The sequence below is a fragment of the Chanos chanos genome, chromosome 8 (genome assembly GCF_902362185.1).
Source record: "Chanos chanos chromosome 8, fChaCha1.1, whole genome shotgun sequence".
Classification (NCBI taxonomy): domain Eukaryota; kingdom Metazoa; phylum Chordata; class Actinopteri; order Gonorynchiformes; family Chanidae; genus Chanos; species Chanos chanos.
This window is the reverse complement of record NC_044502.1, coordinates 6,841,452-6,849,401: the sequence shown is the minus strand read 5'-3', so window position 1 is coordinate 6,849,401 and position 7,950 is coordinate 6,841,452.

Below are 7,950 nucleotides of genomic sequence, written 5' to 3'. Positions count from 1 at the left end.
TTTTAGCACAGTCTCCTCTTTCTCTTCCTCTGTGTTTCTTTCCTCCTTGAGTTCCTCCAAGTCACATTCCAGCCAGTTGTCCATTTTCTCCAACTCTTCCACTTCTTCTTCCTCCTCCTCCCCCCCCCCCCTATTTTGCTGACCTGTGCCACAATCTCTTCCTTCACCAGCTCTATTATTCTACACTCTTCAGCTGTCTCCTTCACTTCTCCTACCTTCTCCTCATCCAGTGCTTTCTCCACCTCTGCAGTCTCAACCTCACTGACCATCTGTTCATCTCCCATCTTCTCCTCTTTCTTTACTTTTGGCAAAGTTTCCTCTTTCTCTTTCTCTTCCTCTGTGTCTCCTCCCTCCTTGGGTTCCTCCACATCATGTTCCACTCTGTTGTCCACTTTCTCCAACTCCTCCACTTCCTCCTCCTTCTCCTCCTTGTCCATTTTGCTGACCTGTGCCACAATCTCCTCCTTCACCACCTCTATTATTCTGCACTCTTCAGCTGTCTCCTTCACTTCTCCCACCTTCTCCTCATCCAGTGCTTTCTCCACCTCTGCATTCTCCACCTCATCTACCATCTCTTGCTCTCCCACCTTCTCCTCTTCTTTCTTTTCTTTTGGCAAAGTTTCCTCCTTCTCTTTCTCTTCCTCTTTATCTCCTCCCTCCTTGGGTTCCTCCACATCATATTCCATTCTGTTGTCCACTTTCTCCAACTCCTCCACTTCTTCCTCCTTCTCCTCCTTGTCCATTTTGCTGACCTGTGCCACAATCTCCTCCTTCACCGCCTCTATTATTCTGCACTCTTCAGCTGTCTCCGTCCCTTCTCCCACCTTCTCCTCATCTACCACTTTCTCCACCTCTGCATTCTCCACCTCATCGACCATCTCTTCCTCTCCCACCTTCTCCTCTTCCCTCTTTTCCTTTTGCACAGTGTCCTCTTCCTCTGCGTCTCTTTCCTCCTTGGGTTCCTCCACAACATATTCCAGTCCGTCGTCCATTTTTTTTAACTCCTTCACTTCTTCCTTCTCCTCGTCCTCCATTTTGCTGACCTGTGCCACAATCTTTTCCTTCACCTCCTCTACATTTCTGCACTCTTCAGCTGTCTCCTTCCCTTCTCCTACCTTCTCCTCATCCACCACTTTCTCCACCTCTGCATTCTCCATCTCATTGACCCTCTGTTCCTCTTCTTTCTGTTCTTTTGGCAGAGTATCTGCTTTCTCTTGCTCCTTGTTTCTTTCCACTTCTTTAAGTGTCTCAATATTATTCTCCAGCGTGTTGTCCATTTTATTCAACTTCACTACCTTTGCCTGTGTTTTCCTTCTCCCTGTCTCACCCTCTGTCTTGTCCATGTAACTTATTGACTTCTCCTCCCCCATCTCCTCCATCTTCAAGATCTTTTCCTCCTTTTTCACGTCCACTTTCCGCATATCCACTCTTTCAGTTTTCGTCCTTTTGTCCTTAACTTTCTTTTGGTTTTTAAGTTTGTTTTTTCCTCTCCCCTCTCGCGCATTCGTTCGTCTCGTACATGAGTATATGTCCTCTCCCTCGCCCGCGGGTTGGGCTATGAAACAGCAACAGAGCTTCATTTCGCTTTTTCTGTCCAAGTGTCTTTTTAAAAAGAAACAACCTGTGTGTTCTGCCCCGCTGTATCAGGTACTATGACGGCAACATGATTTGTCGTCAAAGGATTCGATTAACGCTGGTTACCGTTTCTATGAGTATACACGCAGCCGTTTAAGTAAGGTTGGATTACAAAACATTCGATAACATTAATAAAGAACAAATCAGTCTGCAGAATTTATACAGTTTATATACAATTAAATGACATTTAAACAAATCCACTTAGGAGGCTGGAGTTACGATTTCGAGGAACGCTCGTTGACCCTAGCCTGTATCTGGTTAGCCGAAATTTACCGGCCGTTTCACAATAAGCGACAAATCTTATTTGACTTGCCGAAAACAAATGCTTTAATCGTTGGCCTGCTTCACGAATTTAAAATATCTTATATCATGTGATTGTATTATAGTCAGATTCTCTCAGCATGCCTTAAATTGCCATGCGTAAAATCATTGTAGCAGTCCATTTGGTCCCCAATATGTTTATCGCATATTGCCGCCGACTGCAGCAATATTAATAACCATAGAACTCATGTTGTGAGCAACATAAGGATATCAAAAGGTTTGTTTTTATCCATCAACTCTCCGTGCTGGTGAGGCAAGAAAGAGCTATTACCAAACTAACTAAAATTATAATGTAGTATGTTGGAGAAGCTTGGGCAGGTGAATAGCCGAACTGCATACTGCCTAATTGTTTCATTTTTATTTATTTCTTTTTTTTAAGAATCGCTGACAAACCTCTGAAAGCGTCAAACGAACTTTATGAAAGGAGGAAACCTAATGAATGCCTCTAACTCAGCCGCATTTCCTCAGCTTAACACTGATCTGCTTTTATGCCTGCAACACAAACCGCTACACGCTCGCAAAACGTGTTTGTATGTAACATGATTAGTAAAATTATTGAATCCTTATTCGGAACAGTAGCTGTAATGTTAGAATAAACAGGCAATGTAGTCTTCATAGGGATGGATGGATGGATGGATGGATGGACAGATGGATAGATGGATGCGTGGGTGGGTGGGAGGATAAGACTGAAAGAAGATAGAAATGTCAGGGGCCAGGTGTGGTTTGTGTAGTGGGTGTGTTTTATGGTGTGTGTGTGTAGATTATGTGATTAAGATAGCTTGGGTGTGATACCTTGAGTGTGTGTGTGTTTATATGGTACCGCCAGTATGTTCTGTTGTGTTCCATCTACTTTGCCAGAGGTGTAAGTGTGTGATGAAGTGTTGTGTGCAATGTGTGCATGTTGTAGCATGTTATTGATGTTGGCAGGGTGTATCTCTTTTGCATACCATGTGTAGTGTGTGCCGTTTGTATTGTGTGGACTGGGCGCTGCGGGCTTTGAGAGTGTGTTGTGCAATGCAGGGAGAGCAGTGTAATACCTTACTCTGTCAGTGCATTTGCAAAAAGTGTAAATGTGTTTTTTTGTCATTTAGGTGAAGGAATATGGCTTATAGGATCACAAAAACATGCTAGAATGTTCTGTTCTCTTTTATTGTGTTCTTTCTTGGGAAGAAGTTGGTTTAATTAACACCTCCTTGATCACTGTGTTGCAGTGTTATTCTTACAGAACTTGAAGTCACCATCATGCAGAAGAAGACATGTTATAGAGTGGTATGTATAGGTTATAATGAGTGAACTGATATATAAAGTGTGTGTTGTAAGTGTGCTGTACATTATTTTATAGACCAATGTTCTGTCTGTGCGGCTGTTTACTCGATCACTGGATCTGAATATACGCAAGCAAGACCTTCATTTGTACTCCTCATATTAACTAAAAACAGAAACAGAAGTTTGATTCATTTGATTCATACGATGTTTGTTGCATACTCTCGTTTACTGCAGCAATATTAGTATATAACTCATGTTGTACATACATACAGTACATGCATACGCACATATATATGGGTAATTCTTCAACTATGGTCCATTTTGGTTAGGAAAAGTTTAGCATTTAGCATCTAATGTTTTTTTTAATATATATATATATATATATATATATATATATATATATGCATTGCTATGGTTTATTTCTCCATTCTGAAGAAACACATCTTGATAGTGGCTGTGATGATTTTGTTAAATAATACATATTTCAGTCAAATATTTCACTCAGATATATATAAGAGGAAATCATTTCCTGGCGTGGAGATGACTGGTGTGGAAATGACATTTTGTCTTAGTTATTTTTAAAATCTCATGATATTTTAGCCTGCTAATGTCAGATTTAGAGTTAGCCTCAAATATAAACAAAATACATAATATTAAGTGAAATTGGTCCAGTTGTTTTTACATTCATATGAAATATGAGCTATTTGGAAATGATACGCAATAAAAGTATTCTCAATTTAACTTGTATTTACCTCGATTTTTCTGCTTTTTATAACACCTTATGGAGGTCACTCTTTTCTCCAGCCACGTGTTCCCCTCTTGAGTGGCTGTTGCTATGGTTACTAAGTTTACACACCCTAAAACATGATCCCAGAATTCTATTTTGTACAGTGTGGCGAAAATGACAGTGACCCCATGGGACGGGGTACTTTTATGAAAAATAAAAGAAAATGTGAAGAAATATTACAATACATAATATATTTAATTAAAATAGGCATTAATGTCTAATTTGTATGTGAAGTCAACATTATTTCAATATTAAAATAAAAATATTCAGGGTTGAAGATACATATTGTCATGTCACACGGCCCTACATGGGACGTTATTAACTGGTATTTCACTTGGTTCTAATAAATGATCATTCGGAAATGATCATTTTAAGGCGTAACACAACACCAGAAATGTTAATATATCAACTGAAAAAAAATACTGTTTTTTCCTCTGTTTTTCTCGTGTAGCGCCCCCATGTGGCCAAATTTCATGACACTTGGTAGGTACCTAGCATTCCCTTTGACAATGAACTGCACCAAGTTTGGCATCCATCCAAGCAAGGATTGCTGAGATATCAGCTTTGGTGCGTTTCACCCTGTTTCGAAACCCTGGCAGTTTCTCAACACAGAGTACATCAAGTGCCATTTTTGGGAGTTGCTACATTGCTCCCGTTCTTTGTACTTGCTAAGTTCAGCTTAGGAGCCAAGACCTGGTGTGAAATGCATTCTGGGAAACTTGAAATCCCAAGTCCACCCAAGTCACATCCTGATGCATTCTTGATAAAACCCACTAATCGAGGACACGTCTGGATATTTGATCTGTACTTGGCTAGATGCGAACTTAGAATTGGAACAGTTCTTAGGCCGTGACTGATGATGTTTCACAAGTCCATGAGAATGCCAGTACAAAGCAGAATGCATATTGAGAGATGGCTCTTGTTTAGACAGGTGAACAAAGAATAATAACACGTGATCATGAGAAAATCAAAACGATTTAGAGAGCAATAGTTGGGCTAGATACAAGGTTAGTGATACATACTGATTTATAGGCTAGTGAGAGACAGACAGTGAGTGACAGTTAGGATAGACGTACAGTCGGTAGTGTAGTGACGTATTAATGTATATTAATATATGCTTTTATTTCTAGGACACGTAATCCTCTGGTTTACTGGCAGGAGTGATGTGCTGTATAACTGTACCTTTATATGATGGCAAAACAAACGAACAAAACAAAACTATGTAGCCTATACCAGTAACAAGTGTGAACATATGTTCCACGTGAACATATGTTTTGCAAGGCTAGGGAGGTCATTTGTACAAAAAAAAAAGAAGTTGACCCAGCCCAAAAATAGCAGAACAACTAATATTTTTGAGTAAATATCTTGACATATAACAAATTTGAGACATTGTTCCTTAGTTTCCCCTTATCGATCTTCATTTTCCATAAACATAATTAGCTACATTCACTCAAACTTCTTTCCACCGTAGATGAAACATGTTCCACAAGGACAGCTCATTAAAGGGGCCCACATTTCACAGACTACAAAGTACACTCAAACCCACAAAACGCATGTGGTTATTTATCCTAATAAAGGTAGCAGCCTTTTTTCAATGGATTATCTTCCTAGATGTCATGCCTTATACATGAAACTGAAATACCAAGCAATTGAAATAGCCCCATGGATGTTAATAAACACAACAAAAAAAAGAAATATTTATTGAAACACACTGTTCATTACAGTCCCAATCTGCTGTCTCTGACTATCTTAAAGCTTTTGTTTCTTTGTTTGTTGTCTGGTGATTTCCCCGAAATATGTATTGATCATATGTACTGATAAACTGGCATAACCAACCAGAATGATAAGTAGTTTAGAGTTTGTCAACGTTTGACTGAGTCGTCATTTCACGGAATAGCATTATCAACATGTGATAATGGCAAAAGCGTCCAGTAAATGTCACCGTGGAGATGGGTGTCAGATTGTTTCGAAACTGTTTCGAAATTTGCGGCACGATTGCTTCGAACATTTCAGTGTTTCACAAAGCCTCGCTTTGTCCACCACTATGTAGCACCACGTTAAAATATGGCGCCTTCTGGATGTGTCTGCTTTTTTTTGTCATTTAGGTGAAAGAATATGGCTTACAGTATTAGAAAAAAAAATCGTAGAATGGTGGAACCCCACTTTCTGTTCTCTTCACCATCATTTTATGTTTTTTTTTTTTTATTCAGAAAAAAAATATTTCAAGATCCATGGGGATTGGGCACAATTTAACTGTATATGCAAATTTACAAAGAAAATAAAGGTACGACATATAGGCTGTCATCACCACCATAGGCACTTTGTAAGTCAAAGGGCTTAAAATTTACAAGACTGTCTGCTTTGATAACATCTTTCTCATCACTTTCTCTAACTACTTCGTAGGCATGAACATGCTCACTGAAATGGTCAGCCACAAGCTTGTTCACTGGGAAGTAGATAACACTGTTGACTAGAAGTATTTTTTTTAATCTGCAAAATGCAGGCATTCTATGTTCAATCTCGCTGTAAATGATTAGACCCGCCCCTGCCCTGTACTTTGTCCCACCATTTTTAACCCAGTTAGTAGAGAGAATGTCTTTCGGTACAAGAGCATGCAGGGCTTGGGCAAACTATTGTCTTCATTGTCCACATTAAATAATTTCAAGGGTTCATACTCAATATGGTTTAAAGGTGATGTCTCCCAATGATATTGTGTCAGATGAAGCATCCTGAAAGGTGTTTTTATGAATTAACTGAAGCAGAGACAGTGTATTTCCTGCATGCAACTCAGAGTGATTATACAGTGACTTCAGCTCAGGTTCTAGCTTAATTTTGTTTGTTACTGGCCAAATTTTGATTGCCATTCAAGTTCGGCACTGGGAAATGATTCGACAAACTTGCTGAAGAGCGTACAGTCGACAAGTTGTGCTGCGATAAGGTGATCGCTTTGGGAAAATCTTTCTTCTACCTGGGCAACCACAGTGTCCCAAGCCTCACTCATTAAAGCAGCGGTATTTCGTTTTATCCATTTAGTCCAAACGTTTTCTCTCTCCAGAGCTATTACATCTGCTCTCTCTCTCTCAGTCGACCCACACTGTTTTTGAAGGTTACTATTGCACGGTTGATCATGGCTGCATCTACATCTCATTTTGCAGTATTTTATGCAGAATGTCGACTGCTGGTATCAGCTTGTAGAAAAACTGCAAAAACTGTAGAAATTGCTCATCCTCTAGATGCATGGAGAGACCATAGGCTTCACGTATGGTAACACTGTCCCATCCGGATTCTGTTCATATCTTATCTTGACAGTCTTTGATATCCACACGCTTCTCCCAAACAGCATTTACTGTTCTGCTTTTGAAATTCCATCGAGTGGCCAAAGGCCTTGGAATGCGCTGATCTAAAGTCTCTGCTAGTGCAGCTGTCCTCTTGGGTGAATAGGGAAAAAGAATAGCGAAAGCACACAAATCTGCAGAAACCACTTTCAAATCAGATGTTCTTGCTGAGCACACCTGCTGTCGAGTGAGGTTTAGCTGGTGCGCGTAACAATGCACAAATTGAACCCCGCTGATGTACCCACTCATCACCACCGCACCATCGTAGCCTTGCACAATTAATTTATCCGTGAGGCCTAACGGCTCAAAGCCATCTTTTATAGCATTGGCAAGACCAGAAGCGGTTTTGTCCCTCACCTCACTGAATCTCCAAAAGCTTTCTTCCGCTGTCGTTCCAGTCATGTAACGTAGCACAATTACCATCTGTGATTTGCGGTACACGTCCATTGTCTCATCTGCTTGAACAGCAACGAAAAGAGCCTCTGACACCCACTTGGCAACCTCCTCCTGGTAAACACTGAACACGCACTCTAAAAGTTCATTTTGAATAGTGGCTAAGGTGCCTCTGAGGTATGGCTGTGAATCGTAATGTCGTCTAAGTCTAGG